This window comes from Lichenostomus cassidix, chromosome 1 (genome assembly GCF_008360975.1).
Source record: "Lichenostomus cassidix isolate B80296 chromosome 1, HeHo_3.0, whole genome shotgun sequence".
Taxonomy (NCBI): Eukaryota; Metazoa; Chordata; class Aves; order Passeriformes; family Meliphagidae; genus Lichenostomus; species Lichenostomus cassidix.
In genome coordinates this window covers 1,551,888-1,579,811 of record NC_139479.1, presented here as the reverse complement: position 1 = coordinate 1,579,811, position 27,924 = coordinate 1,551,888, and the positions used below count along the sequence as shown (strand labels likewise).

Sequence of the window (27,924 nt, the reverse complement as noted above, 5' to 3'; positions counted from 1 at the left end):
ATGGAAAGGTGGAAGTCACTCTTCCAGGCATTATCCTGAGCATTTCCACTCCACTCCACTCCACTCCACTCCACTCCACTCCACTCCACTCCACTCCACTCCACTCCTGCCCAGTGAGTCCAGCTGGTGACCAGGATTTCAACTGTCCCTCCTGCAAAGCCACTGCAGCCTGGAATGGAGGTGTCTGCAGAGTTCCTGGGGTGCTGTGATGGAAAATCCTCACAAAATCATGGAATCATCCAGGTTGGAGGAGCCCTTCAGGATCATCCAGCACCACCCCAGCACCTCCATCAGCACCCTCAAACCTCATCCCCAGCTCTGACATCACCCTCAGCCATCCCTGAGTCCAAAGGCTTCCCGTGAGCCACAACTTTTCCCCATTTTTGAGGATAATCATCACTTGTTTATGATCCTCCTCCTTGCTCTGTCATTTTCTTTCAGCCTGCAATTTTCTGGATGAAACTCTTGGCTCTCAGTTAACTGGAGATTTAATGAGGAGGCCAAGCAGTGGTGGCAAAACACAAACCCAACATCTGGAATGGGCAGGATTAGTGCCTTAGTGAAACCCTTCATTCAAATGAGGTTATTCCATCCTCCCTGCCCTGTGTGGATGATGGATGCTCAATCCCAGAGTGCTATTAGGATCACATCAGCCGTCGATTAAACACCAGGGAAATTGGCTTTGATGTGTCAGGTGCCTAATGAAGATGAAATTCTGGGAGCAGCACCGTGGCAGATCTTTCTGCAAGCTTTGCTCAGCCTTTCCTACCAAATTCCAGCAAAACCTCCCGACTTTAAAGTCTTTCCAAGGAGCAGGGGCTGCTCAATCTCCATCCTCAGCCTTTTCCAACTTGAGGAATGATTTTCTCCTAGTCCTTTGGTCTTCAAACACCCAAAACATTGGTCTTATTAACTCATCGCCATGTCAAGATGCTGCAAGAAAGTCATGTTCCCATTATCCACACAAAATGGATTAGATGGGAGATGAAAAGGGCTTGGAAAGGTAAAGCCAGAGCTGAGTTTAGTTTCCTAAATGTCAGCACGAGGCAGCTTCTGGTTTCTGTCATGATCCTGAAGAAAAATGAATTGTTCCTCCGGTGGTTTGATTTGTTAAAATTGTTTATTGTCCACAAGACAGGGATTGTCTTGCTTGGTCTTGAAGTGATCCTTAACCCCAGAGGAAAGAGGAATTAGAGGAATGAAGAATGAAAAGGAAATACATCTTTTTTCGTTAGTAAAAAATAGTTTGGAAAAATTGCTCCTCTGGGTAGTTTCATTCCTTGCACAGGATAAGAAACGTCCAGGAATGAAGGAAAGGATTAAAAAAAGTAAAAAAATGGGGGGAAAAAAGTAAAAGAAAGCTCTGCTTTTTGCTCAAAAAGCACAAAAATCCACCCTTGAAAATATGTTTGCACCTCAGCAAGCCTTTTATGGGATCTTGGATGCTCGGGGATGTTTGTGTAATTGCTTCTTGTAAATGAGCTTCTCCTCTGCAACACTTTACAGGAAAGCACTTTCCTCTGCCATCTGTTATCCAGTTGTTTTAACTGGCTTTCCAGTTATTTGGAGCAGTCATTTACCAGAACCTTCTTAACCTCCAGCAAATGAAATCATTGAAGCCTCACTGGACTCCCCTGTGCCTAAAAACTGAGGGTGAAAACTCCTGAGAAAGGAGCAGGGGATTTGTAAATCAGGGGCGGGCAACCAAAAATTGCCAAAATTCTTCTTTTTGAAAGTTCTCAGCACTTTTTTTTTTTTTTTTTTGGGAATATGGGGATGATTTTTCATCTCCAGGTCACCTTTAGGATCTGTGCTGTTATCAGTGGAAATGGACTTTGGGACTGAAAATGGCTCAGTCAAACACAGAAATCACGGAATTATGGAATGGTTTGGCTTGATAAACCCTGACCAAGCTGCTCCTGGGGTGCCAAAAATGGGAAAGGACAGTGGGAAGGGGAAAAAAATCCAGTGAGAGGGAAAGACAGAAATCCAGTGAGAGGATTTATCAAAATAAGACAAGTTTTCAGTGTAAAAGAAACATTGGGGTTTTTTTTTAATTTTTATTTTAACCCCCCCAAACATTTATCAGAATATTTTGAGCAGCTCCACCAATAACAAAACACACAAGGAATGTGGAGTGTCATGATGTCGTCACTGGGATGTCCCCACAGGAACGCCTGGTCCCCAAGGGATGGCATCTCCCATTCCTGCAGCGAATCCAACACTTTTTAGGAGAATTTCCAAACCCCTGCACTCCATGGGAGGCTGATTGTTGACGTCATTTCGCTCAGGAACTCTGTCAGACATTGGGAAATACTTTTTTAATTTCATTTTCTTGTTAAAGGCAACCAAATCCCCTCTGCCTGCTCTCCCTCCCATCCCTTCAGGATCAACCTTCCCTCCTGCCCGTGCTGCTGAGTCAGCACTTTCCGGGGGCCTTGTTGGGGGAGTTATGCAGATTATTTTCGGGTGGAAATCCAGAATTTGGGAAGAGGAGCTGGTTCTGATTCCAAACAGAGCCTGCACTTGATTCTGATGGCAACAGAGCAGTTTTGGGCTCAGATTCCCAACCTTTGGCAAGCAGGAAATATTCGGGAGCCATTCCAGCTCTCCCTGGAGCTGAGGGGATGCTGGGTGTTGGTTTCAGTAGGAATGAAATAGGGTATTGTGGAAAACAAGATATGCCTGTAATCCTTCGAATTCAATCCTTCAGATTCCTTCAGTGAGGGGAAAAAATTGGAGCAGCAAATGGGAAGAATTGAGGAGAAAAAGCACCGAAAATCTGGAAGGGATGAAAAATGTGCAGATGAGGGAGAAGTTCAGAAGGGGAGGAAACCAATCCAGCATTTTTAAAGGAAAAGAAAGTGGAAATTGATAGGAATATCCAGGCTAGGGGGTTGGAACTGGGTGATTTTTAAGGTCCTTTCCAACCCAAACTGTTCTGTGATTGAGAAGAATAAAAGATCTTTTCCACCTCTCTGTGAGGGGAAAAATGGAAGAGGAAAGGGCTCTGTAAAATTCTCATTTTTTACAGATGTCCAGAGCTCTGTGCTTTACTTGAACATCCCAGCAACAAATAAATCTCGGGAAGGTGGATTTTACTGAAATAAAAATTTGTTTCAGATTGGTTTTACCTCGAGACAAAAAAAAGCAAACAAAATATCTTCCACTTATTTCCTCCTTTGTGTTGTTGGCTCTCGTTCATCTTTCAACCCCAGCTGAGCCCAACCTCCTCAAAGAAATCCCTGGTGGTTTATCCTGGTGGTTTTCCATCCCTGGTGGTTTTTCCTGGTGGTTTTTCCCACAGCAGATCCTGGTGATGTGGAAGATTGGATGACACAAGGTTTTGCCCAGAGCTGCTTCCTTTTCTCACGTGGCTGAATGGGAAGTTGTGATTTAAGGATGAGTTTTCGATCCCCACAGGGTTTTCTTTTGAATTTCACACCCTGCTGAGAGCTTCTACAACTGTGGCTTCTTTGTAATGATTCCCTCACGGGGCAAAAATAAAAATAAAAAAAAAATAAAATCAGAAGTTCCTTCTTTTGGCTTTAAAGGCAGCTCAGCCACAGCACGTGCTGCCCAGCTCCAGCAGCAGCTCTGCTTCTGCATTCTGGGAAAACCTCCCCAAATTAGATTAAAAATTGATGAAGCAGAAGCAAAATGTGAGAACTTCAGGGTACAGCCTCCACCAGGCTCTCCCACCAAAAACAAATCCAGCTGCCTGCAAGTAGCATGAGATTTATTCTTAATAATTGCTTGAAATTTCCACAGAGTCATGAAATTGTTTTAAAGAAGACCTTTTTTTTTTTTTTAATTCTCTGGACCATCAAAATTCCTCTTTGCCCTGATTTTTTTAATGGAAAATTTGGCACAGATTGGACCAATCCTGTGGCTGGTCACACTCTGCTGTTGTTTTTCCCATTTCTTGTGTGTCACGGAACCATCTCAGCTCAGGACCTTCTCTTCCTTCCTTCCTTCCTTCCTTCCTTCCTTCCTTCCTTCCTTCCTTCCTTCCTTCCTTCCTTCCTTCCTTCCTTCCTTCCTTCCTTCCTTCCTTTCTCCTTCCTTCCTTCCTTCCTTCCTTCCTTCCTTCCTTCCTTCCTTCCTTCCTTCCTTCCTTCCTTCCTTCCTTCCTTCCTTCCTTCCTTCCTTCCCCAAAACTGCAGCTTCAGGATACCAAATCCACCTGGAGGTAAAATCAGAATGATCTTCAAAATTCCCTCCAAATTTCAAGTTCTCACCAGGTCATCCCTCAGCCATGAATTTTTGGTAATCTTCCAAATTAATTTGGCATTGATTGGTGGGAAAAAAAAGAAGAAGGTGGTGGTTGGGTTCCACAGATTGGGACATGAGGAGATTTGAGAGCCAAGATTGAGGAGCAAAGATTTATCACAAGGCAGAAATATCCTCTCAGTGCAAATTTTTGTGACAAAGCTGAGCAAAAATCCACATTTCTCCCCCTCTATCCCTGTTTTGTGCGAGGCCCCAAATATACACAATCCTAAAATATCAGTGGGATGGGGCTTGGATTTTGTGGCCAATGGAGACCATTGAGATTGTGGATCCCCACAGAGCTTTTTTATTTGTTGGACTGCCTGGTTTTGGCCAGGATGTAAGGAGCAATGTGTGAGTCAATCCCTCAGTGGTCCATGGATTAGGATGCAGAAAATTCCTGGGTGAGAGTGGGATAAACACCTCAGGCCATTCTACCTTTGGGTGGCAGCTCAGTGGGGGATTTAAAAATTGAATTTTTGGCTTTTGGCAGAGGAATTGTCTTTGTGGAGCCCAAAGAACCAACGACTCCACAATCTCCACATTATCCTGACTCTCCTGCTCTGAGCCAAGTAGGATAAAGCTGGAATTTGCTCTGAGTCATTTGTGCACTTAGTAAAGAAAGTAAAACCAAATCTTGCTAGGCCCAGTGGTAACTGGATGTGAAAGGCAAAAACCTCGGGCAAGTGATGAAAGACAGGGATGTGGATATGTTGGGGAAAGAAATATATATGGAATTGTGAGGAGAAAAATTCCTGGCTGATTGGTTCCTAATGGAGTAAAACAATTCACCCTGGGATTTGTAAAATAACTCCGAGAGCTTCAAGTGATACAAAGTGGCATTTCCAGCACAGTTCCAGCACATTCCCAGAGGATAGGATCCAACAGCAGTGTTGTAAACCTACTGGTGAATTCCTAGGAAAGCTGAGGAGCCCCACAGGGCTGGGGAGGAGTTGCTTTTCCTTTTAATTTCTCCTCTTGGCACTTTTTAAGGGAAGAGCTGAGAAACTTCATCTCCAGGGTGCACAGCTCCCTTTGCCTCCCAGGATCCTCCCTGTGCTTCCCAATTTCTTCCCCATGAAAGCCCTGCAGTGATCTGAGGAGGGAACTGAGCTCCAAAACCCCAAAGATGTTTCAAGTGGAAGATCCTTTCTCTTTCTGTGCAGTCAGACATGGGGAAAGAAACCAGTTCAGGATGAGATATCCCAGGAATTACTGACCTGGATGTCCCTGCAGAAGGTGATGACCTCCCAGCCCACTGAGTCCACCCTGTGCCCAATGGGCACCTTGTCCCCAGCCCAGAGCACTGAGTGCCACAGCCAGGCCTTCCTGGGACACCTGCAGGGATGGGGACTGCAAACCTCCCTGGGCAGCTCCTGCCAAGGCCTGAGCACCCTTTCCATGCAGAAATTCCTGCTGCTGGCCAAGCTGAGCCTCCCCTGGCCCAGCCTGAGGCTGTTCCCTCTCCTGCTGTCCCTGTTCCCTGGAGCACAGCCTGACCCCCCGGCTGTCCCCTCCTGGCAGCAGCTGTGCAGAGCCACAAGGTTCCCCTGAGCCTCCTTTGCTCCAGCCTCAGCTCTTTCCCAGCTCCCTCAGCAGTTTTCCAGCCCCTTCCCAGCTCTGTTCCTGCCCTGGACACTCTGCAGCCCCTCCAGGTCTCTCCTGCAGGACCAGAACTGGACACAGCTCTGGAATGACCTCAGCACAGAGGGACAATCCCTGCCCTCACTTCTCACAGACCTCATTTCATTTCTGGGTTGTCCCTGGGTTTCCTGAGCCTGAAATTCCTCCCAGGATGCACAAATCCAGGAGGGAGTTTGCTTTGGGACACCTGCCAGGCCTGTGGGACACATTGGTCACTGTCCTTGTCCCCTCCTTGCTGCACCTCACCCAGCACGGCCCTGCCTGCTGCAAAGCCTTTTCCCTGTGCTGAGCTGTGCCGAGCAAACCGCGGGGTAACGTGTCAGAACTCGACTGAGAAAGAATTCCACAGGTATTCTGGGAATTCTGACAGCTTTGTCAGGTCAGGGGCTGAGAGCTGCCGAGTCTGGCATGCCTTGATCACCCAGAGTTATGGAATGTTGGGATTATATTTTATAAATATTATATAGTATAATTTATAAAAATTATATAATATAAATGTAATTATTAATATAATAGAATACAAATATATTTTGTATTATATGCTATATATACTATACAATATATATAATATATAATATAATATAATATAATACAACATAATAAAATACAATATGATATAACATAGGGTATAGTGCAATGTAATGTAATATATACTATTATATTACATTATATATAGTTTTTTATTATATTAAATTATATTATATTGCATTATATTATATATTGTATATAATATATCTAATAGTATGTGTGTATATATATATAAATATATATATAAATATTAATATAACGTAGAATTTCCTCTGCTCAGGTGGGAGCTCTTTGCTCCTTCTCTCTGGGAATGATTTTATTTTTGTGCCTCTGTCAGCGATTGTGCTTAAATTCTCACATCCCTGATCCCTGCAGTGGTGATCCAGGGAAAACTGACTTTCCTCGCAGGAGGACAGATGAGTAACCAGCAGTGGCAGCATCTTCAAGCAGCTGTGCTGTGAATTTTTGCCCTGAAATTTGTGGAATCCAGCAGGAAACTGAGCCAACAGCTGTCCCTGCCACTTCCCTGGAAATTTGGGCTCCAAATGAATCAGCTGGGAGTGAACAGAGACAGATTTTCCTTCATTTCCGCAGTGACTTGTCTGAGTTTGGGGCAGGTTGTGGAACAGATCCGTGGGATCACAGATTCCTGGAAAACAAATGGTGTTTTCCAGCAGTATAAAGGCACAGGAATTCTCACAGGAGGAGAATTCCTTGTGTTTGGTGCTCTGCAGGAGGTTCCACACCATCCCTCTTCCTACTGAATGATGCAGAACTGGAGTTAAAAAAACCCCAAAAGAGATCCAGGAGATTATCAGGAGAGAGACCCAAGGCTTTTCCTCATGGCCTGGTAAGCAGAGAAGTGTCATCAAGGCTTTTTCCAGCCTCATCTTTTGCTTCCATCATTATAAATTAAATATTTGTGCACCCAAAGGCCCCTCAGCTGTGACAGGGGATGGGTGAGGATTCCCTCAAACCTTCATTTCCCAGGAAAGGAAGTTTTTCTCCTCCAGGAAATCAGTTTGTCACTTGAACATAAAAGGCCATGCTTGTCCTGCTGCTCATCCCAGTGCAAAAAAGTGTCTTTTCCTTATTCCTTCAATATTTCCAGGCTGAAATTCCCAGGGAGGGAAAAGGGTGACAAAGCTTCCCAGCTGTGCTGTCACCTCCTGCCCTTCACCTGTGGGAAATCCTCTGCTATTGATGAATTTGTGGAATTTTTCAAGTCAGATTTTACTCCTTGCACAAGTTTCTTCTCGGGATTTCTTTGCTTCACTTTCAGGCTTCACCATGATTCTGCCAGGACTCTGTTTTTTCCCAGTTTGGACAAATGATGGTGGCACTGGGACAGAGTAGGACCCACCTTCTCCTCACAGGAGAGCTGCACCTCAGTTCTTTCCCCTTTTCCAAACCATGCAGTGAAAAGTGTGGGATTTGGTGCAGAAAAACAGGGAAGGAGGTGGTTTTGGGATCCCTGTCCAGCTCCCTGCAGACACTGCAGGCTGAGGTTTATTCTGTTTGCTCCATTTCACACTGAGCTCCCTGACCTGTGAAATTTGGGATTAAATATTGTAGTGTCTCTGTCCAGGAGGGCATGGATGAAATGATTTATCCTGAAATAATTCCAGGGGGAGGAGCTGTTCCCATCACCCAGCCCTGCCTCTGGCCCCAAGTGTCCCAAAAGTGCCTGCACATGGATTTTGGGGGCTGAAAGGTTCAAAAATGCAAATTCACATCCATCCCACCTCCCTTTGCTCTGCACCATCCCCCCACAAAATTGATCTCCAACCAGCAGGGCCTTTTCCTGCTTTCCCACTGACAATTTATGAGGATTCCCATCCCAAAACCACCTCGGAGAGGCAGCTGGAGGAGCTCTGCCTGGACCTGTCCTGGTGGAGATCTGACAGCAGTGGTTTGGGCTGCTCAGGCCACCTGGGAAGTTCTGCCTCCCTCTGTTCCACTTAGTCCAGAGAAGCCAAAATGAGATCCTAAAGCTGAAGAAACCTTTTTACGTTTTTTTTCTATGGATTTTTTTCTATGGTTTTTTCTATGTTTTTTTCTATGTTTTTTTTCTATGGTTTAAAGCTGAAGAAACCTTTTCTATGTTTTCTTTCTATGGATTTTTTCTATGTTTTTTTCTATTTTTTTTTTGTATGGTTTAAAGCTGAAGAAACCTTTTCTGTGTTTTTTTTTTTTCTATGGTTTTTTCTATGTTTTTTTCTATGGTTTTTTCTATGGTTTTCCTATGTTTTTTTCTATGTTTTTTTTCTGTGGTTTAAAGCTGAAGAAACCTTTTCATGTCTTTGTTGGGGTTTTTTTTTGGTTTTTTTTACAATTCAGTGACCAGGCCACCAAGAGTTAGAAGCCTCGTGCAGAGGAGGTTTCTGAAATTTCCAGGGTTAATCCCAAAAGGTTTCCCCTCAATCCCCCCAATTTCCCCTCAATCCCAAAAGGACATTGAAGTATTGGAGCTTGAGAATCCCAGAATTATCAGGACCATCAATAATTATAATAATAATTCTTATAATTCAGGATAATTCAATCCCTTCATCATCACCCCAAACCATGTCCCCAAGTGCCACATCCAGACTCCTCCTGAACACTTCCAGAAACTCCACCACCTCCCTGGGCAGCTCATGCCAAGCTTTTTTCAGTGCAAAAAAAAAAAATCTAATATTTATTGTGAATATTCCCTGAAAGTTTGCCCATCCTCAAGCCTTTGACCCTAAAGAACTGGAGAACTCCAAGGAATTTCCCAGTTTACAACTGGTATTTTGGTTTAAAACTGGTTTTTCTTCCTGATTTTGGAGCACAATGCCCTGAGCTCCCTGCAAATCGATCCTCCTCAACTTCACCTGGAGGAATTCTGATTAAGAACGGCAAAGCATTCCGAGATTAATCTGAATTTCTCATCTTGTCCTGTCCTGCTTCCCTCCCTGACAAACCCAGGGACACACTGATGGATTGTTCTGTCTCCAGAGGAGTTGCATCAGCAGCAACCCAGAGCAGCCTTTAGCTCTTCTCTTTTCTTCTCCAGTTGCTCCATCCATCCATCCATCCATCCATCCCCCCTCACCACCACAAATATTGGTGCTATTTTAACCTAATGATGTTTTTCTTTCCAAACCCGACCCCATCGGAAGCTCCCTGCCCTTATTTGGGTGAGTAACAAAGGAGAAATATGATTTTTTTTATTTTTTTTTCTTTCCTTTCCCTTTTAAGTCGTTCAACTTCAACACTAATAAAGGTATTATGTGGAGTCATCTCCAAACTATATCCCATATATCATTCCCAGATAAAGATCTTTGTCTGGGACTTTGTCTGAGGAGGATAATGTTTCACTCCTGGCGCCTGGGAGTCTCCTCTTTCTAACATAACACATATTTGTTATACTCTTACTAAACCTGGCTGGCTTCAATGCCCAAAAATCAGTTTGCACTTTGATTTTTTCCAGCCAATTAACGAAGCTCATCGGCCCATTCCTTCTCCTCTCCCAGGAAAACACTGGGAATCGGTGGAGGAGGTTGGAAAGGGTTTGTGCTCCGAGGATGGAAGAGGTGGAGCAATCCCAGAGAAATCTGGGTGCACTTTTGGGACCTTTTCTGTGGTGGGAATTAGGGAATGGGAATTAGGATGTGCCTGGGAGAAATCAATCCCTGCAGGAATCATGGATTTTCCTTCAAATTTGGCGAAATTCTGGGAATAATTTAAAATCCAGCATTGAGACAACACCAGAACTTTCCCCAGTGTGTTCTGGATTAAAACTCTTTGGGTGTTTCCATTTTGTATTTCAGTTTTTAAGACCAAAACAAACCCGTGTGTATCCAAAATAGAAGGGATGAAAGTGGAGGAGAAACCTTGAAAGGCTGACATGAATTGGAGGGGAAAACTCCCAGTTTTTCCTCCTGTGCTGACACATCCCCAGCAGCACAAATTCCTAAAGCAGAGAAATTAAAGGAGTTAAGTGAGGTCTACTGAAGGTACATTAAAAAAAAAAAAAAAAGAAAGAAAGTACAAGTGAATTGTTTCGAGCTCTTAACTCATCATTTATAAATTATTTGGTGAGTAATTTCCAAAATTAAGGGTTTTAATAAGGACTTAATAAAAAAACTCTTTATTAAAAAAGAAATGAACGACAACAAAAAACCCAAACTAAAAAAAATAAAGCAAAATACCAAAACAAACATTAAAAAAAAAACCCAAAAAACCCCAAAAAAACCCCAAAAGAGAGTTCTTATCTCCCATGTGCTGAAAACCAAGCGGCACCATCAGAAATCATGCAGATTTCTGCAGTTTGGCTCCGTGAACATGGCAGGGAGAAAATTCCAGCCCTTCCAGAGGTTTATCCTCATCCTCCAGAAATGCTGGAGCTCTGCAGCTCCATGTGCACTGGAAGGGGAAAGAGCAGAGCAGAAGGGAGTGGAACAAACCCAACAATTCCAGTTGGGTGACACCAAAAAGAAGCAGATCTGGAGGAAGGATTGAGCTTGGCTTAGCGCTGAGCTGAGCTTGGAAAATAATCTGAAATCCACATGCCTGCAGCCACTAGGGAGCTGCCTGGTTCCATGGGATTTTCCCCCTGTGGTATTTCAATTTCACATCCAACTGTTGCTCCTGCAGTTGTCCTCAGATGATTTGGACCCTCTTGACTTGAGAGATTTCATTTAATTCAGGATCCCACAGTGAAAATTCTAAAAATCTGGGAATTACATTTACCAACAGCTGCAGAGAATCTCCCACATTATTTTAATTTTTTTGTGTTTTCATTTCTATCTCTTTCCTCCTGTTTTCTCTGTGGTTTGAGAGAGATGGGGGACAATTGATTTAATCAATTTTCAAATGCATCCCATTAAAGGTAAATATCAAATTGAGTGAATTCTTATCTTTTCCTGGATTGCTTGTATTTTATTCCTGTGGAAATTTCTTATTGCTCTTTTCCAAGTTTATCCAATGCTTTGTGCACTTGCCAGCCAAATGCTGGAAGAAATCACTGTGGAAACCCCAAAATTTTATTTGTGGGGTTTTCTGTGGGAGGCCAGGTGGGGAATTTTGACCAACGTGGTTCTCCGGAGAGCAGGGGAAGGAAAGTGTGAGATTATTCCTTGTAAAATAAGGAATGGAAAATGGGGGATCCATTCTGACTGGAATGATCCATTTCAGAGTGGATCCATCCACTCTGGAAAATGGGGTATCCATTAACTAATGATCATGAGGATTGTGGGGATAATGTGGATTTATGACAAATATAATGAGGAATTGTCTCATCTTGAAAAATCAGCGTGGAAACCATTGCGGGGTTTCAAACTCTGTGGGGAACAAAGTAAATATTTTTTTAAAAAATTAAAATAACCAAAAAAAGGACATTTTCCAGGCCCTTCCTGAGTGCAAGGAGACTTTGGAATTATATTAATGTGAGTGAAAAGCTCACAGACCAGTCCCATCCTTGGGGGAATTCCAACGGATTCCATGGGAATTCTGGGCTTTAAGGATATTATTCCAAGAGCTCTTCTGGCCGTGCTGTCCTCGCTGTCACCGCTCTGAGTCACAGCTGGGTTTGCTTTGGGCTCTCAGCTGAGCATCCAACCTCAGCACTTTCCTTTGGGCCACCTGGCCTCAGCTTTATTCCCAACATTTTCCCAGGAGCTTGTTGAAAACAAAAAGCGCTGAGCTTTCCCGTTTGGTGTTTGTGGAGGTGATGGGGAAGATTTCCTGCCGAGGAAAACGACGCGTGGGCAATGGTGGAAGTGTTTTCTTAGCTTAGATAAATTTTTTTGTGCTTTCAAAACAGAGCTACAGAGAAAATGTAGGGCAAAAAAAATGCTCCCCATGCCCAAAAGCCACCTGGAAGAGATGGAGAAAATTTTTGTGTCTGGTCACGTGTGGCAACACAGATTCTTTCCCATGGGAATTTTCTCTTTTTGTGTTTTTACAAATAAAGTTTTAATGTTATTGAAACGGTCTTTGGAAGATAGGCAGTTCAAGCCTGGCCAATTGGCCTAGGGGGAGGTTTTAAACTGGCCTAATCCAAACGACCTGTGAAGGTCTAGATAAGTTCTTAAAAATAAATAATAAATTCAGAATTCTATTTACCGAGAATCTCTCTAGACTCTTCACTCCGCTAGCAGTTCAACAGCAACAGTCAAGGAATGGTTTTGTTGGTCCCACAGCTTTCTCGTGCTTTTGGGGTGGAATTTGTTGTCAGAGAAATGTGAAATCAGCTCCAGACCAGGGAAAGAAGTAAAACAAGTCACAAATGTGTGTGAAGTGGAATTGTGGAAGGGAGAAAAGTTAATATTGGATTTTGTGGATGGGATTGAAATGTTTGGGTTGTTTTGTCCAGAGAATCATGGAATGGTTTGGGTTGGAAGGGATTTTAAAGATCATCTCATTCCAACACAAACCATGGCAGGGACACCTTCCACTGTCCCAGGCTGCTCCAACCCCAATGTCCAACCTGGCCTTGGGCACTGCCAGGGATCCAGGGGCAGCCACAGCTTCTCTGGGAATTCCATCCCAGGGCCTCCCCACCCTGCCAGGGAACAATTCCTAATTCCCAATGATGTTCATGGATTGTACAGAAGCAGAAGAGAAAAATCATCTCTGTGTGTTTAATTCATGTCCACATAATTTTGAATTTCAGCATTGTCCTGAATCAAGATTATTTTTAAATGTATATTGAGATTTTCCTCACTTGAATCCTAGATAAATGATCCCTTTTCAGTAAATTCACGAAGGACAAAACTCCTTTTTCTGGACTGTTATCTAATAATCCTTAACACCATTTTCAACTCTCTAAAAGAAATCCAGCCAACCTGGCCTTGCAGTTCTGTCTCACATTTCAAAAACATTTTGCTGGCAAAGGAGATTTCCCTTTGTGTTTTTCTTTCTGAATGCGACAGTGAACTCTCGATAACTGGGACAAAATTTAGTCCTTGCACCCTCCTGGCTGTCACTTCTTCTTTCAGAGCTCCAGGGATGAGATGAGATGAGGATTTAAACCTCTTCAGTGCTCTGTCACTTGTTGTTGTTGGCCTGAGGAGCGACCAGCTACTCCTGAGGGATTTCAAGGAAGCTTTTCAGTGATTCAGCATTAGAGCCTTTCTGAAATGAGCTGGGATCTCTGGGAAGGGAGGATGTGGCAGAGCAGGTGCTGCAGGAATGGCTCAAGAATTCCCAGGGAATATCCCTGGGATTGTGCCCTGATTTGACCTTGGTCACTGAGTGTTGCTTGCAAGGATTTGTTGATTTTTCTGCTCCATAAGGATGATTTGGAGGCACCAGTGAGGTTCTGTTTGCTCCTGGGTGTCCTGGAAGGCTGGGAGGGTCTTGATGAGGGTGGAGGAGGAAGCTGAGGACAGGAGGAGGAACTGGGAGGAGATGGAGACCAAGAACTGCAACCCAGCTGGGGGTTTGCCATGCAAGGAGGGCTGGGAATGTGGCTGGAATCACACAGGAATGGCATCAGGAAACATCCCTGGTATTTCAAACTCTTTCAAACCATTTTTTCTTCTTCTTTCAAACCGTTTCAAACCTTTCTCAGGGACACGGAAATGTCAGGAGTCCTGCCAAGGCTGCAGGGAAGGTGCAGGCAGAGCCATGGCTGCATCCATAGGATGGTGGGAATCAACATTCCAGATGTTTGGAGGTCTCTAGGAGGTCTCAGAAACCTTGATATCCATCATGGAGTGCAAAGAGCTCCACAAAACTACACATCATCAATGGATCAATTATCAGGAGGGTTGATTTCCCCATTTTTAATCAAAATTACAGCCTTTGTTTGTAATTTTGGGGGTTTGTTTCATTTTGGTTTTGGTTGGTTGGTTGGTTTTTTTGTTGTTGTTTTGGTTTGGGTGTTTTGGGGTTTTTTTTGTTTGTTTGTTTGTTTTTTGTTTATAATTTTGTTTGTTTGATGGTTTGGAGAAAGCATCACTTCTATGGATGGAGAGGAATAATGCTGGAGATAAAACCCTAAAATTTGCTTGGGTGGGGAGCAACTGGGTTTTGGAGCTTGGACCAGGTTGGACAGGACTTGGAGGATTCTGGGATAGTGGAAGGTGTCCCTGCCCATGGACAGGATCTGGATGATCCTTAAAGTCCCTTTAAAGACAAATAACTCCACGATTTTGGGATTTTCTGACTCAAACTCTGTTTGATGGTGCTTGGGACACTGAGCCAGCCTTTCCCAATGGACACTGATGACTCCTGATGTTAAAGCAGAGTTTGCTCAGAAGCTTTTCCAAGCTGGAGCCTCATGGCAAAAGCCAGGAAGCCAATTCTGGCAGCGAGGCAGCAAAAACCTTAAATAACTCGGGCTGTTTGACCACAATTAGGCCCAGAAAAATTCACTTTTCACACCCAGCAGTTGAGCTCATTACCCTATCTCCTGCAAAAACACAATGCAGGCATTGTTTGCCTCGTGGAGAGAAACAACAAAGGTGAGCTGAGGTGTCAGGAGAGAATTTCAGGGCTGAGGTGGAGGCTTTGATGTGGCACAGAACACAACAAGCGTTGCACTCCATCCACCCAGTGCAGCTGAAAATTCTTGCAAAATCGCTTTTTAAAATGCAAATCTACGTTCTAATTAATTCAATGCACTCCTGGCTCATCGTTGCCTGGCGAGGCTGAGAAATCAAAATGCAAACCCAGGTTGCAGCTTGTTTAAAAAAATGGGGAAATTCAACAGCAGCGACTTCTGAGGCTCCAGGAGATCCAATCCACATCAGGAGAGGTTTTATTTCAAACTCGAGGTTCGTTTGCGAGGTACAACAAACCAAGGGTGAAAACAAAGCTCTTTTTTCTCCCTTTTCTCCTACAAAGAGAGCAGAGAGGCTCTGCCACCCTTTGCTCGGGTGGTTTGGTGTTGGTGTGGCAGCAAAATTGAGGATTTGCTGTGCTGAGCTCTCTGCAAAGCTGGCCAGATTCTCTCCCAGCAGATTTGTAATCTTTGGGTTGTAGTAAGCAAAGTTACACCTCTGAATGAAAATGGTTTTTTTCCCTCTGAAAAACTGGCTGTGGTTCAGTGGGTCCAAACCTCTGAATTATTTAAATTCAGTGGTAAAATCAGGAATAGAATCTCGTTGGTTCTAAGCCAGCTCTAAAAAGCTCTGTCTATTTTAGAGTTTTACCTCAACATCTTTCAGGCACTTCTTAAAGTGTCCTCTCAGCTTCAGGAATTTTGGCTTTGCAGAATATTCAAACTCTAAAATAAAATAGAGTTTTATTTAAGGGAGAAATAAAGGGGAAAGTCAAGGGGCTGGAAAACTAAAAATAATGGAGCTGAGGGAGTTCAGTGTGAGCAGAGGAGCTCAGGGGAACCTCATTGCTCTGCACAACTCTGACAGGAGGGGCAGGGAGGGGGTCAGGCTGTGCTGAGTGTCCCAAGGGAAAGGAGGAGAGGAAATGGCCTGAAGTTGCAACTGGGGAGGCTCAGATTGGTGATTGGGAAAGAAAATTTCCCTCCCAGAGTGGTGAGGCCTTGGAATGAGCTGCCCAGGGAGGTTTGCAGTCCCTGTCTCTGGCAGTGTTCAGGAGGAGTCTGGATGTGGCCCTTGGGGACATGGTTTGGGTGATGCTGGTGCTGCTGGGGAGGCACTGGGTGATCCTGAAGGGCTTTTCCAGCCTGGTGATTCTGGGATTCTGGAAAATGGCAAATATGCAACTCTTTTTTATTTGGTGTGCCAAAGATCCTCTGACCCTTCAGGCCCTGCAGCCAAACAGGAAAGTGATAAAGTTGTGTCAACATTCCCAGCAGGAGTCAAGTGTTTTCCACAGCCCTCCAACAACCCCAGCACTCAGTCTCCAGCCCCTTTCTTGAGGCTGGCAGTGTCCAAGGCCAGGTTGGACATTGGGGCTTGGAGCAGCCTGGGACAGTGCAAGGTGTCCCTGCCATGGAATCATTGGAATGATCTTCAATCTTCTCACCTGAACCGTTCCCTGATTCTCTTTTGAAATGCAGCCACACACCTGGAATATTCCATGAGTTCCTTCCTGTGTTCCCCATGCTGGTGCTGGGGATGGATCTGCTCCACCCCTCAGCTCAGCCCTGGAATCACAGTTTTCCTTGGATTCTGCAGCACTGACAAACCAACCCTGTTTTCAACAGCTCAGCACCTGCATTGGAACCACAGCAATCCAGGCTTGGATCTGGGAGAGGCTTTGGAAAGGCTCAGTCCTGACAGGTATCCCGGGGAGGTGAGGAATTCTGGGCTATGAATAGCCACCTCTGGCTTGCTGAGGATGATGTGAGAGGCTGGGAAAACCCTCAGGGCAGGAAAACTCCTTCAGGAGCCAAAGGGCATCGTGGGGTGTTTCACCCAACATCAGAGATTTCAGGATAATGAGCCTTTGAATGCTGTGTATGGATAACATTCCAGGTCAGAACTGTGCTTTTCCCAGCTGGAAAGAGAAATAAAGCTACTGACAAGTCTGTGAGCAGCTGGTTTCAAAAGGAATAAGAGCATTTGTTCACCTGTAACAGGTTTGTGAAAGCTCAGGGCTGTCACTGTGTTCATTCATTTTAATCTCTCCAGAACCAGAATCCAAATTTCAGCTTCATTTCCTTCACCTGACGTTCCCAGATGAAGTATGAGGAATGTACCTGGAGGGGGCTGAGCTTTGTGGAGCTGCCTCTTCCACAGCTGAGGGCTGGAACTGGATGATTTTAAGGCCTCTCCCAAACCAGACCATCCCATGATTTTATGATTTAAAATCATAAAAGATTTGGAAAAACTCTCCAAGCTCGAGTCCAACCATTCCCCCATCACTAAACCACATCCCCAAGTGCCACTTTGACACAGCTTTTAAATCCCTCCAGGGATAAGGAGCCAGTGACTTCCCTGGCCCAGCCCTTTCCATGAGGATTTTTTCCCAAATATCCAATCTAAAACCCCCCTGAGTTGTTTGGGGTGGAGAAGAAGGCAGGTGAGTGGCAGGAAAGAAGAAAATGCTAAAGCACCAATGAGTGCCAACCCAGATGGACCAAAGATAGGGGAGTTAAACCACAAAATCCACATCTCCTGAGCCCAGCCTGGCTCAACCACAGAGCACAGAATCTCCAACCACAGCGATCAGGTGGTGTGGCCAATATTCAGCGCACAGAACAGCTCCAGCACCGGGAAAACATTTTGGGAACGTTCATTTTCCGTGGCTGCAAACATCTCTGCAGAGAAGCCTCGCCTGTGCTGGGCAGTTCTTTCCCTCAACAGCTGCAGCAGATGTTTTTGGGATGTGGGAGTGATGGAAAGGAGGGAACCTGCTGCAATTTGGGGCACCACAGTGTGAGCAATGTGTGCCTTTTGGGGTTTCCTTAAAAGGTGAACACTCATATTGTGCTTTAACTGCCCAACTGGCCAAAAATTAGGCCTTAAAACTGCACATTTGGGCTCAGATAATTCCCTCCAGTTTTTGCTGGGTCCTGTTGGAGGTTTTAAATAAGTGGAGCATGAATAGAGCCACTCAGGAGAAGAGGAGGCTCAGGGGGACCTCATTGCTCTGCACACCTCCTGACAGGAGGGGCAGTGAAAGGAGGAGAGGAAATGGCCTGAAATTGCACCTACGGAGGCTCAGGTTGGAGATTGGGAAAAAAAATTTCCCTGGAAGAGTTGTGAGGCCTTGGAATGAGCTGCTCAGGCTGTGGCCCTTGGGGACATGGTTTGGGGTGCTTATGGGGTGACAGAGGGACTGGATGATCGTGAATTTCTCTTCCCACCTCGACAATTGTGGAATTCTGTGAAAAGTCTCCTCTCCTGCCTCAAACTCACAAATTCACCCCTCATCCCACCCCACACCTTCCTGGTGCTGTCCTTCCCCAAACCCACCTTGGCAGCTCAGAGTTCCCTCCCAGCTCCAGGACAGAGATCTCCAGCCTCTCCCTGTGCTGCCTTTTCCAGCCCCACAGGGGAACACAAGGCCTGTTGTGCTCAGCGACAGTGCAAATATTTGAAATAATAACAGGAAAATTTTCATCGCCTTCAAAGCTCTGCCCGAAAACTTCCAGCTGCAGATCCCACGTGGATTTTATTAGGACAGGATGATATTGGAAGCTGGAATACAAGGTTTGCCTGGGCAATAAAAAGGGTTTCCACCTATTTAAACTCACAGCATCTTCTTACAGCTCATTGCTGCTTGTAAGGGATTTCTGGAGCTCTTGGGCCTCTAAAAAGCCTTTTTTAACTGGAGTGGATCAGTTTGTGAAGTTAAATAGAACGTTGCTGTCTTTGTTCTTCTGCTCCCAGAAATGCCAGCTTTGGGTTTTCCTTTTCTTTCAGTGTATGGTTTGTTCTCCTTTGTACCAAGGCAGAAGAAACAATCCCTAAAAAACCCGCAGGAAAAAAGCTGAGAAATACTCCTTAAATAATATTTTAAGGAAATATTTATATAATTATATATTAATTGTACATATTTATGTGATATATAAAATATATAATATATATTTAAAATAAATATTTAAGGAAATACTCCTTAATCCAATCCATCAGCTGGGAATCAAAGTTTGAGCAGTTACGAATTTGGGACAAACTTAGAGATTCAGGTTGTCTTTACTCATCCTAAACCATCCACATTTCATATCCCAAATCAATAATAAATATTTCCCCTCTCTCCTGGTCTTTCCCTCAGTTTCTGTGTCCTGCTGCCAGAAGTCTTTTAAGAGGATGAAAGATGCTTTGTAAGTTAAGAACTGTTAATGAGAACTGGAAATGGCAAAGAACAAAAATACATCCTCAGAGGCTTTGAAGAAAAAGTCCTCGTGGTGGGGGATCCAAATTAAAACCAAACCTTCCCTTGGACACAAAAAGCTGGGATTTGAATGGGGTGGGTGGGGAAATTTAAATTATCTCAATATATAACAGGGGAAGTTGTGTTGTGCTGGCCAATGAGGATGAGGGGGATGGATGGATGGATGGATGGATGGAGGGATGGATGGAGGGATGGAGGAATGGATGATGGATGGATGATGGATGGATGGATGGATGGATGGATGGATGGAGAAGATTGGGGGGAGACCTCACAGAACCTTCCAGGGTCTGAAGGGTTCTACAAGGAACATGGAGAGGGATTCTCACCCGAAACTGAAGTGACAGGACAAGGAGGATTGGCTAAAGACTCAAAGAGGGCAGGGATGGATGGGATATTGGGAATTAGGAATTGTTCCCTGGCAGGGTGGGGAGGCCCTGGGATGGAATTCCCAGAGAAGCTGTGGCTGCCCCTGGATCCCTGGCAGTGTCCAAGGCCAGGTTGGACATTGGGGCTTGGAGCAGCCTGGGACAGTGGAAGGTGTTCTTTAAACTCTCCTCACCATTTGAAAGCCATGGATTTCTTTCCCAGGGATGCTGCTCTCACTGCAGGTCAGCATTCCCTGCTGGAGCTCCCCAGGGACCTGACACTCCTGGGAGTTGGATAAATAAACACCAGGCAGCTCTGGCTTTGTGGGAAGAGCTGCAGCAGGAAATGTGGGGCAGAGAAACAGGTTGGTGCAGCTGCCTGGAACTTTTCCAGGGCTCCAACTGACAGCTGGATTGGTAATTCCAGGTGAATCCTGGTGGAGCAGTGGAATGGGCTGAGTTTGCTTTCCCAGTCAGGCTCTACCTGCACTCACTGCTCTGTTTTATCCCCTCATTCTTTATTTCTCTTCCCCACGGACCTGAGAGGGGAATGGATTGGAAATGGAATGTGTTGGAAAGGTATTGGAAACTGGAATGTATTGGAAGAGTCTGACCCAGTGCAACTCTTCTCTATTTACTTTATTAAGAGGAAGAACTCTTTTCTAACAGTTTTTGTATTCCCTACAGGCATCTCTATCACCCAGATTTATTCCAGTTTAACTCAGACCCCCTTCAGCACAACTCCTCCATCCCATGGAAAGTCAGGAGACTGGGAAGGCAATGATTATTGCCCAAATGTCTAATCCTTAGTTAGGAACAAATCATCACCTTAATGATACCATGGATCTTTCTGGTTTTACTCTCCCCTTCACTGGGAAGGAAAATTGATTAATTTTTCTGTTGGAGTTGTCCACTCTCCTCCTGTGGTGCACAGTCACAAACTGAGTGACAGAGAACAGGGAAAAATGATGGAATCATGGAATGTTTTTACCTCTCCACCAGTGTGTTTGAATGATGTGGTCATTGCTAATGATTGCAAAATAATGAAGAGGTGAGAAAAATGCTGCTGAGTTGAGCATTCAGAGCTGAATAACTGTATTTTAGGAAAAAGAAAGAAAAACAGGCTCAGAGCCACATATTCATCTTCTCCTCCACCTTGCACCTGTTCCCCCAAACCCTCCTTTGTTTACTTCAAAAAACCTGCTTTTCACTGTTTTGGGGGTTTTTTTGTGGGCAACTTTGTCGTATGTGAATTTCTGAGAAAGAGGAGAGAAAACAGAAGAAAGTGAATAACTGAGAACTGCAGCCAGGCTTGGTTTTTGTGGTGCTCAACATTTCTTTTAGAAAAGCTCTGGAGGGAACCTCAGGCTGACTTTTGGGTTTGTGTTTCTTGTTTCATTGCTCGGTGATGGTGTCAAGTCAGCAGCAAAGCTGAGCCCTGAACTTCAGCTTTCCCTGCAGCTCATATCCATGGAATATCTTTGGAATCTCTTCATCCCCTGCCTTTCCTTTTTATCCCACCCAAACCAGGAATCACCTCCCCTCTCATGACATTCTGGAGTGTCCGTGGGATTGCTGACAGTCCATGAGGAGAAAATATGGGCAGACAGGTGAGGAAAACCTGTCTGCAGCCCCAAATTCCTCAGGGATGCTTGGAGGAAGCTCTGGAAATGTTCAAAGCCAGGCTGGACGGGGCTTGGAGCAACCTGGCCTAGTGGAAGATTCCCTGACCATCTCTTAGGCCCATTCCAATCCAAATAATCCCACAGTTCTGTGAGGATGGGCTGGGCAGGCCGAGGAGCTGGTTGGGTTGGGATGTGTCTGATCCCTGGTCTCTGTTTCCTATGGAATTTTTAAGAGGAGGGTTTTTCATGGATGGGGAGTGTGAGGAGGAACAGCTGCTGACTGCTCGGAATGTCAGAGGGACCTCGAGAGGGTCAAGTCCACACAAGTTGGCCTGGAGGGCTCTGGAGTGTAAAATGAGCCTCCAGGGCAGGCAGCTGATCCCCTGTGCTGGGAAGTGAGGCTCATGGAGCTGAGGTGACTCATGGGGTCATTTTGGAGCTGCCTGGTTCCTGGAAAGGTGGTTCTCTCTCCTTCCCCCACCCAGGCTGAGCAGGACAGCCCCAGTTTGGAACTGGTGTGTCCCCAGTGTCACCTGGGGTGAGGAGTCAGTGCTGGCTCACGGGAAGGGTCTCTTCTGCTGAGGAGAAACATGGAGCACACAGGGAATCTTAAAATCAGGGAATGGTTTGGGTTGGATCCTAAATCCCATCCAGTGCCACCCCAGCCATGTCAGGGACACCTTCCACTGTCCCAGGCTGCTCCAAACCCCAATGTCCAACCTGGCCTTGGACACTGCCAGGGAAGGACAGTCACCTCTCTGAAAAGCTTTTTCCACTCCTCCCCACCTTGACATGGAAGAATTTCTTCCCAATATCCAATCAAACCCTGCTCTCCTCCAGCTGGAGGCTGTTCCCCCTTATTCTGTCAAAACACAAAGCTCTCTGCTCCCAGTTTGGGGGAGATTTGGGGACACCAGATGCCTTTTCCTGCACAGCTCCCCTGCCACAACCCCAGCACTCAGTGGGTGCCACACAGATGATCCTGTTCCTAAGGAAAATTTCTGTTCACAAAGCTCCCTGCTCCCATTTTGGGGGAAATTTGGATGGTTTTTTCTGCTACAACCCTGCCCAGCTCTCTTTCCACAACCCCAGCACTCAGTGGGTGCCACACAGATACTCCTGTTCCTCAGGAAAATTTGGGTTCTGCTGATTCACACCAGCTGAGGAGCAAAGGTCAAATGTCTTGTTGCACCTCCCTCATTATTTGGGATTTTCCAGCTGGTTATTAGAGGTGATTCCCATTTATTAAGGAAAGGCCATGAGTAATTTTTGATACGTTGGTGGTTTTGCTACTCATGATGAGAGGTGATAGCAAATGAGAGACGAGATGAAAAACTTCATGTTGTCTGTGATCTCATTGCTTCCCAGGAATAATTAGTCAGCTTCCTTTTGGGTTTCTGTGGGTGCTTTCCATGGGCAGGAAAGAAAGTGAAATAGTTCTAAGAATAAGAAAATGTAATGATAAAATCCTCGATGAGCACGAAGAGATGAAGATGTGTTTAATGCTCCGTGGGGGAAGATGTAAGAGGTGTCTTGGATTTTGAGGGGATTTTTTGCCCAGAGAACTCCAGCTGACCTTCCCATGGGGAATTTTTTCCTCATCCTGGGAAAAGCAGCAATCCATCCTGTTGGAGTTGGGAAACAGCACTGAGCCATTGCTGCAGAGCTTCAACTATTTAATTAATGTGTAATTACACTTCTGTTTGAGCAGATTCAAAGACTGAACATCAATTGCCTGATTTGTCCCCTCTGGTTTCAGCTCCAATTAAACAACCCATCCTAAATTTGTGCAGTTGGAATAATTCTTCTATTAATCTGTTGGGATTTTTTTTTTTAATAATTGCTAATTTTTTATGACTTCTGCCTGATGTATGAAGAGATAAGATTTTTTAAAAACATATTAATACACAGAATATTTTTAGAAGCAAAACTGATGGCTTGGGGGTTTTTTTGGGTATATAATTTAGTAGTCATCAAATATATGACTTTCTATGTGATGTCTTGAAGTCAGGATTATTCCCCAAGCCCACAATGTACACGAGGAGAGGGATTATCAGACCATTGGTCTATTAATGACACTAAATGAACACCCCCTTTTAAACTTGTATTTATCTTCTCATCGATCTATCGATTTAAAGAAGCCCAAACTCTTCCTTCTTCATTTTCCCCTTCCCTCATGTTCCTAAATAATCATTAAAACACATTGTGGTTTAACAGGCCTATAAATCATGCCCAGGGCAGGGCTTTTCCTCAGCATTGCTTGGGATGTGCTTCTCCCCTGGTGAGGCTTGGAAAAAGCTTGGATCCACGCCAGCTTGAATTTAAAATACTCCCATTTGTGCCTCCCTGGGGTAGGAGATGTAATGCTCTTATCTCTTCTTTCGTGCCAAATCTCAAACCACAAAAGGACCAATTCAGGCTCCAGAGCCCCAGGAGGGAGTCAGGGCTGGAGGTCAGGGCTGGGTAGGAATGGAAAAATCTTTATTTTGGCAAAGGTAACGACGCTGGTAAGAACAGAAATTAAAATGTGGTGTTTTAAGGAGAGGCTGGAGAGCAGGGGAGTGAAAGGGGACCTGAGGGTCCTGGCTGGTAGTGAGCTGGGGGTGAGCCAGGAAGGACATTTCTGTCCTGGGAGCAGCAGGAACAGCACCCTGGACTAGGGAGATGATTGTCCCACTCTGCTCTGCCCTGGAACAGCCTCACTGCAGCCCTGGGGACAGTTTGGGGTGACTCAATGTAAGAAACTCATAAAACTATTCAAGGGTACCCAGAGGAGGGACATGAGGATGGTGAAGGGTCTGGAGGGATCACAGGAGGAGCAGCTGAGGGACTTTGGCTCGTTCAGCCCAGAGAAAAGAAGACTGAGAGGAGATTCCTGGGGTCTGCAGCTCCTCACAAGGGCATCTCTGATTTCTGCTCCCTGGGACAGGGACAGGATCCTGGCTGGAGCTGGCCAGGGCAGGTTTAGGGGGATATTTAGGAAAAGCTTGTTCCCCCAGAGGGTGCTGGCACTGCCCAGGCTCCCCAGGGAATGGGAACATTCCCAAACCTGCCAGAGCTCCAGGAGCCTTTGGACAGCACTGCCAGGGATGCCCAGGCTGGCATTGCTGGGGGTCTGGGCAGGGCAAGGAGCTGGATTGCCATGATCCCTGTGGGTCCCTTCCCAACTCAGGATATTCCATGATTCTAACACCTAAAAGTCTTCTGTGCTCTCCTGTTTTTGCTTAATCTATGCACTTGATTTAAAACTTTTTCTTTGCTAATTTTGCAGCGAACTAATTATTTTTTTCTCTATGAAGAGCCTGCACCATTTGCTCCCTCCTTCATTCTCCTGGGTACGTTGTGTCTGTAAAAACAGGAGTTTTGTACGCACAGCTGCCTGAATGAAGAGCCTTTAAGCAGAAAAGCTGCTGGAGTTGTGTCTCCAAGGAGAGGATCCATTCTGCCAGTCAGATCTGCAGGAAATTCAAAGTCAGACCCACCAAACAGAATGATTCTCCTCCCCACCGACCCAGAACGAGCAACAGCAGCAGCAGCATCACCCAAACCCCCGGGGGGATCCCAAACCAGCCGCGTTTTTCTCCACCCAAACCATCCCTTCCCACTTTGATGTCCCCAAATGTGCCATGGGGAGCAGGGAGCTTTGTGTGGGGATGGAATGAAGGGGAAACATCCTCCAGCTGAGGGTGGGCAGGGTGGGATTGGATATTCGGGATGTTGGATTGGATATCAGGGATTTTGGACTGGATATCAGGGATGTTGGACTGGATATCAGGGATGTTGGATTGGATATCTGGGATATTGGATTGGATATCAGGGATATTGGATTGGATATCAGGGATGTTGGATTGGATATTCAGGATGTTGGATTGGATATCAGGGATATTGGGTTGGATATTCGGGATGTTGGATTGAATATCAGGGATATTGGACTGGATATCAGGGATTTTGGATTGGATATTCGGGATGTTGGATTGGATATTTGGGATATTGGATTGGATATTCGGGATGTTGGATTGCATATCAGGGATGTTGGACTGGATATCAGGGATATTGGATTGGATATTCGGGATGTTGGATTGGATATTCGGGATGTTGGATTGGAAAACAGGGATATTGGATTGGATTGGATATCAGAACACTGAAGCCACCAGGAGCCTTCTCGCCACCCCTTTGATCCGACATGGCAATGTCACCGCCGGCTGACAGAGGGGACAACCCATCCCATCCCTCCCGGGAGCCGCGACTCACCACGCTACAGAGGAGCCGTGGCAGCTCGGAATTTCATCCTCAAGGCCCAACAATTCCCCCTGGCAGCCGAGCGAGCTCCGGGGACCAATTATCCCGGCCCGCCGCCGCTCCCCCGGGAGATGCTCCGAGCGGCAGGCAGCAGCATCCTCCAGCCACGAGTTGTTCCTCATGTCAAAACTGCCGCTAATGACACAATTAACTGGCTGGGGACTGCCGAGGAGCTCTTAATTAGGTAAACACCGCTCGGCGAGGCTGGTTTGGAGTGTGCTGGTTCGTGTCAGGCTGCGGGGAGGTGCTGCGGGGGAGGGATGCGCTTGGAGGGCTAATTGAGGTGGGAAAACGGGAGCTCAGCTGGGAATTCCCTTTCAGGCAGCGTTTAAAGGAAGGGCGAGAAGCAGCTCACAGAAGAATTTCAAATATTTCAGGGCGGACGGCAGAGATCAGTGCCGCAGAGCAGAGCAGCAGCTCGGGAAGTGCTGTCCGATTTTAAGTGGATCAGCTGGGAAAACCTCGGCGAGAAACTGAGATTCCCAGGGGGAAAATACAAAAATATCTTTAATTCTTCACAGGATAACATGACTGAGTGGCACTCGAGGACCCAAATTTCAAGGATGCTTCATCCCAGGCTCTGGAAAAATGAAGACCACCTTGTCTACTGATTTATTTTATCCCTGCAGGGTGGTTTGCTTAGTCCTGAGTGCTGAAAGGAACCCCACCGAGTTTAGCTGGTATTGCCTGGCTGAAAGTTAGACTGAGCTTTGAAAAGGAGCTCCGGGGAGTTGAAGTCCAGGTCAATGGGATTTGAGCCTCCAAATCCCATTTGAGTTCTGTAGTTTGGATGGAATTTGGAATGCTGTCTCTGTCTAGGGTTTTTTTGAGGGGGTTATTGCCACAATTCTCAGCAGGGAGCAGAATGATGTGAAAGGGGAATTAATACCCATGGAGAGCTCAGTGATGGTTGGAAGAAACCTTAAAGAACATTTATTTCCATTCCCTGGACACCTGCCACTGTCCCAGGCTGCTCCAAGCCCCATCCAACCTGGTCTTGGACACTTCCAGGGATCCACAGCTTCTCTGGGAATTCCATCCCAGCCCCTCCCCACCCTCCCAGGGAGGAATTCCTAAATTCTTTTAATCCAAACCTCCTGCCTTTCAGTTTAAAGCCATTACTCTTCAACCTGTGCACTCCAGGCCCTTGTAAAAAGAGCAGAGAAGGGGAATCACCTCCCTCAAGGTAGCCCAGGGTGTGTTTGGCTTTCTGGACTGGGTGGTGTTAAGGGTCAGCAAACAGAGTTTCTGTGATGGACAAACATGGAATAAAAAATCCAGCAAATTTTACCACATCAGGTTTTATTTTTGTCAACCGCCTAAGAGGGAATTCAGACTTAATCTGAATTAATGTGCATGCAGCAGCTCTGAAACACCATCTGGGGCCTCCAGCAGGCACTGATGGAGTTTTTCAGAAAACACTGGAGATGTCTCAGCCAGACCCCAGAGGATTTTGCAATTTGCCCAAAATTCGTGGTTTTTTGCAATTTGCCTAAAAATCGTGGGTTTTGGGGAGAGAGAAGCAGCAGCATTGCTCAGACACCAATCATCTTGCTGAACATCTCGTTTTCATTGGGAGAGGAGCCCGACAGGCATTTTAAGGCTGGATGAGAGCAGCAGGGTCTGTTTGGCACTGCCCTGTATCTTCCAACAGCCAGAAATTCGCAGGAAGCTCTCCAAATCCTGTCGTGGTTATTTCTGGCATTATCTGCATGGATGGGAACTTCCTTCCCACCCGTGGCAGTTGGAGAGTGCTCGGCTGGATATGGAGTTCATGAAGTTCCCCTCTCGATTTTCACTTTTTAAAGAGAAAAAAAAAATCACCTTTTAGGTGTGAGACTCAATGATTTCAAGCTGAGACCCCTTTTTACCCTGATACCTCCAGTGGTTCCTCGGCCTAACTCAGGAATGGAAATTATTTGTTTGATTTTCAGGGTTTGCTGAGGAGGGAGTGCTCAGATGGATATGGAGTCCATGAAGTTCTCCTCCCAATTTGCACTTCTTTAAAAAGAAAAAAATCACCTTTCAGCAGTGTGAAACTCAATGATATCAAGCTGAGACCTCTTTTTACCCTGATACCTCCAAAGGTTCCTCAGACTAATACAGGAATGGAAATTATTTGTTTGATTTTGGGGGTTTGCTGATGAACTCTTGGTTTTAGGTGTCACTTCACGGCAGGAGATGGAAAAACAGCTCACCCACGGTGTCACTTCTGAAATACCTCTGCTTTCTCAGGTTCACTGTTTCCTTCATGGAAAAACTCTGGGAAAACATCATCTTTGGTGTCTAAGGCAAATATTTCACCACTGAATTCACAGGTGAAGCACAGACAAAAAAAATCTTCCCTTTAGTGTCTTTATTATCCTGAGTGGATAATTGACATCCCAATAAGTGACAAAGTGATAAGTGACAAAGACAAAACCGCCAGACCCAGCATTTTGTTCTTGGGATTCACC

At 45.4% G+C, this 27,924-nt stretch overlaps 1 long non-coding RNA gene across 1 annotated transcript in view; it reads left to right on the top strand.

Annotated features, from left to right (window-relative positions):
- The window catches only part of LOC146444042 (uncharacterized), a 288,082-nt gene that overhangs the window by 237,118 nt on the left and 23,040 nt on the right, over positions 1-27,924 (top strand). The window lies entirely within an intron of this gene.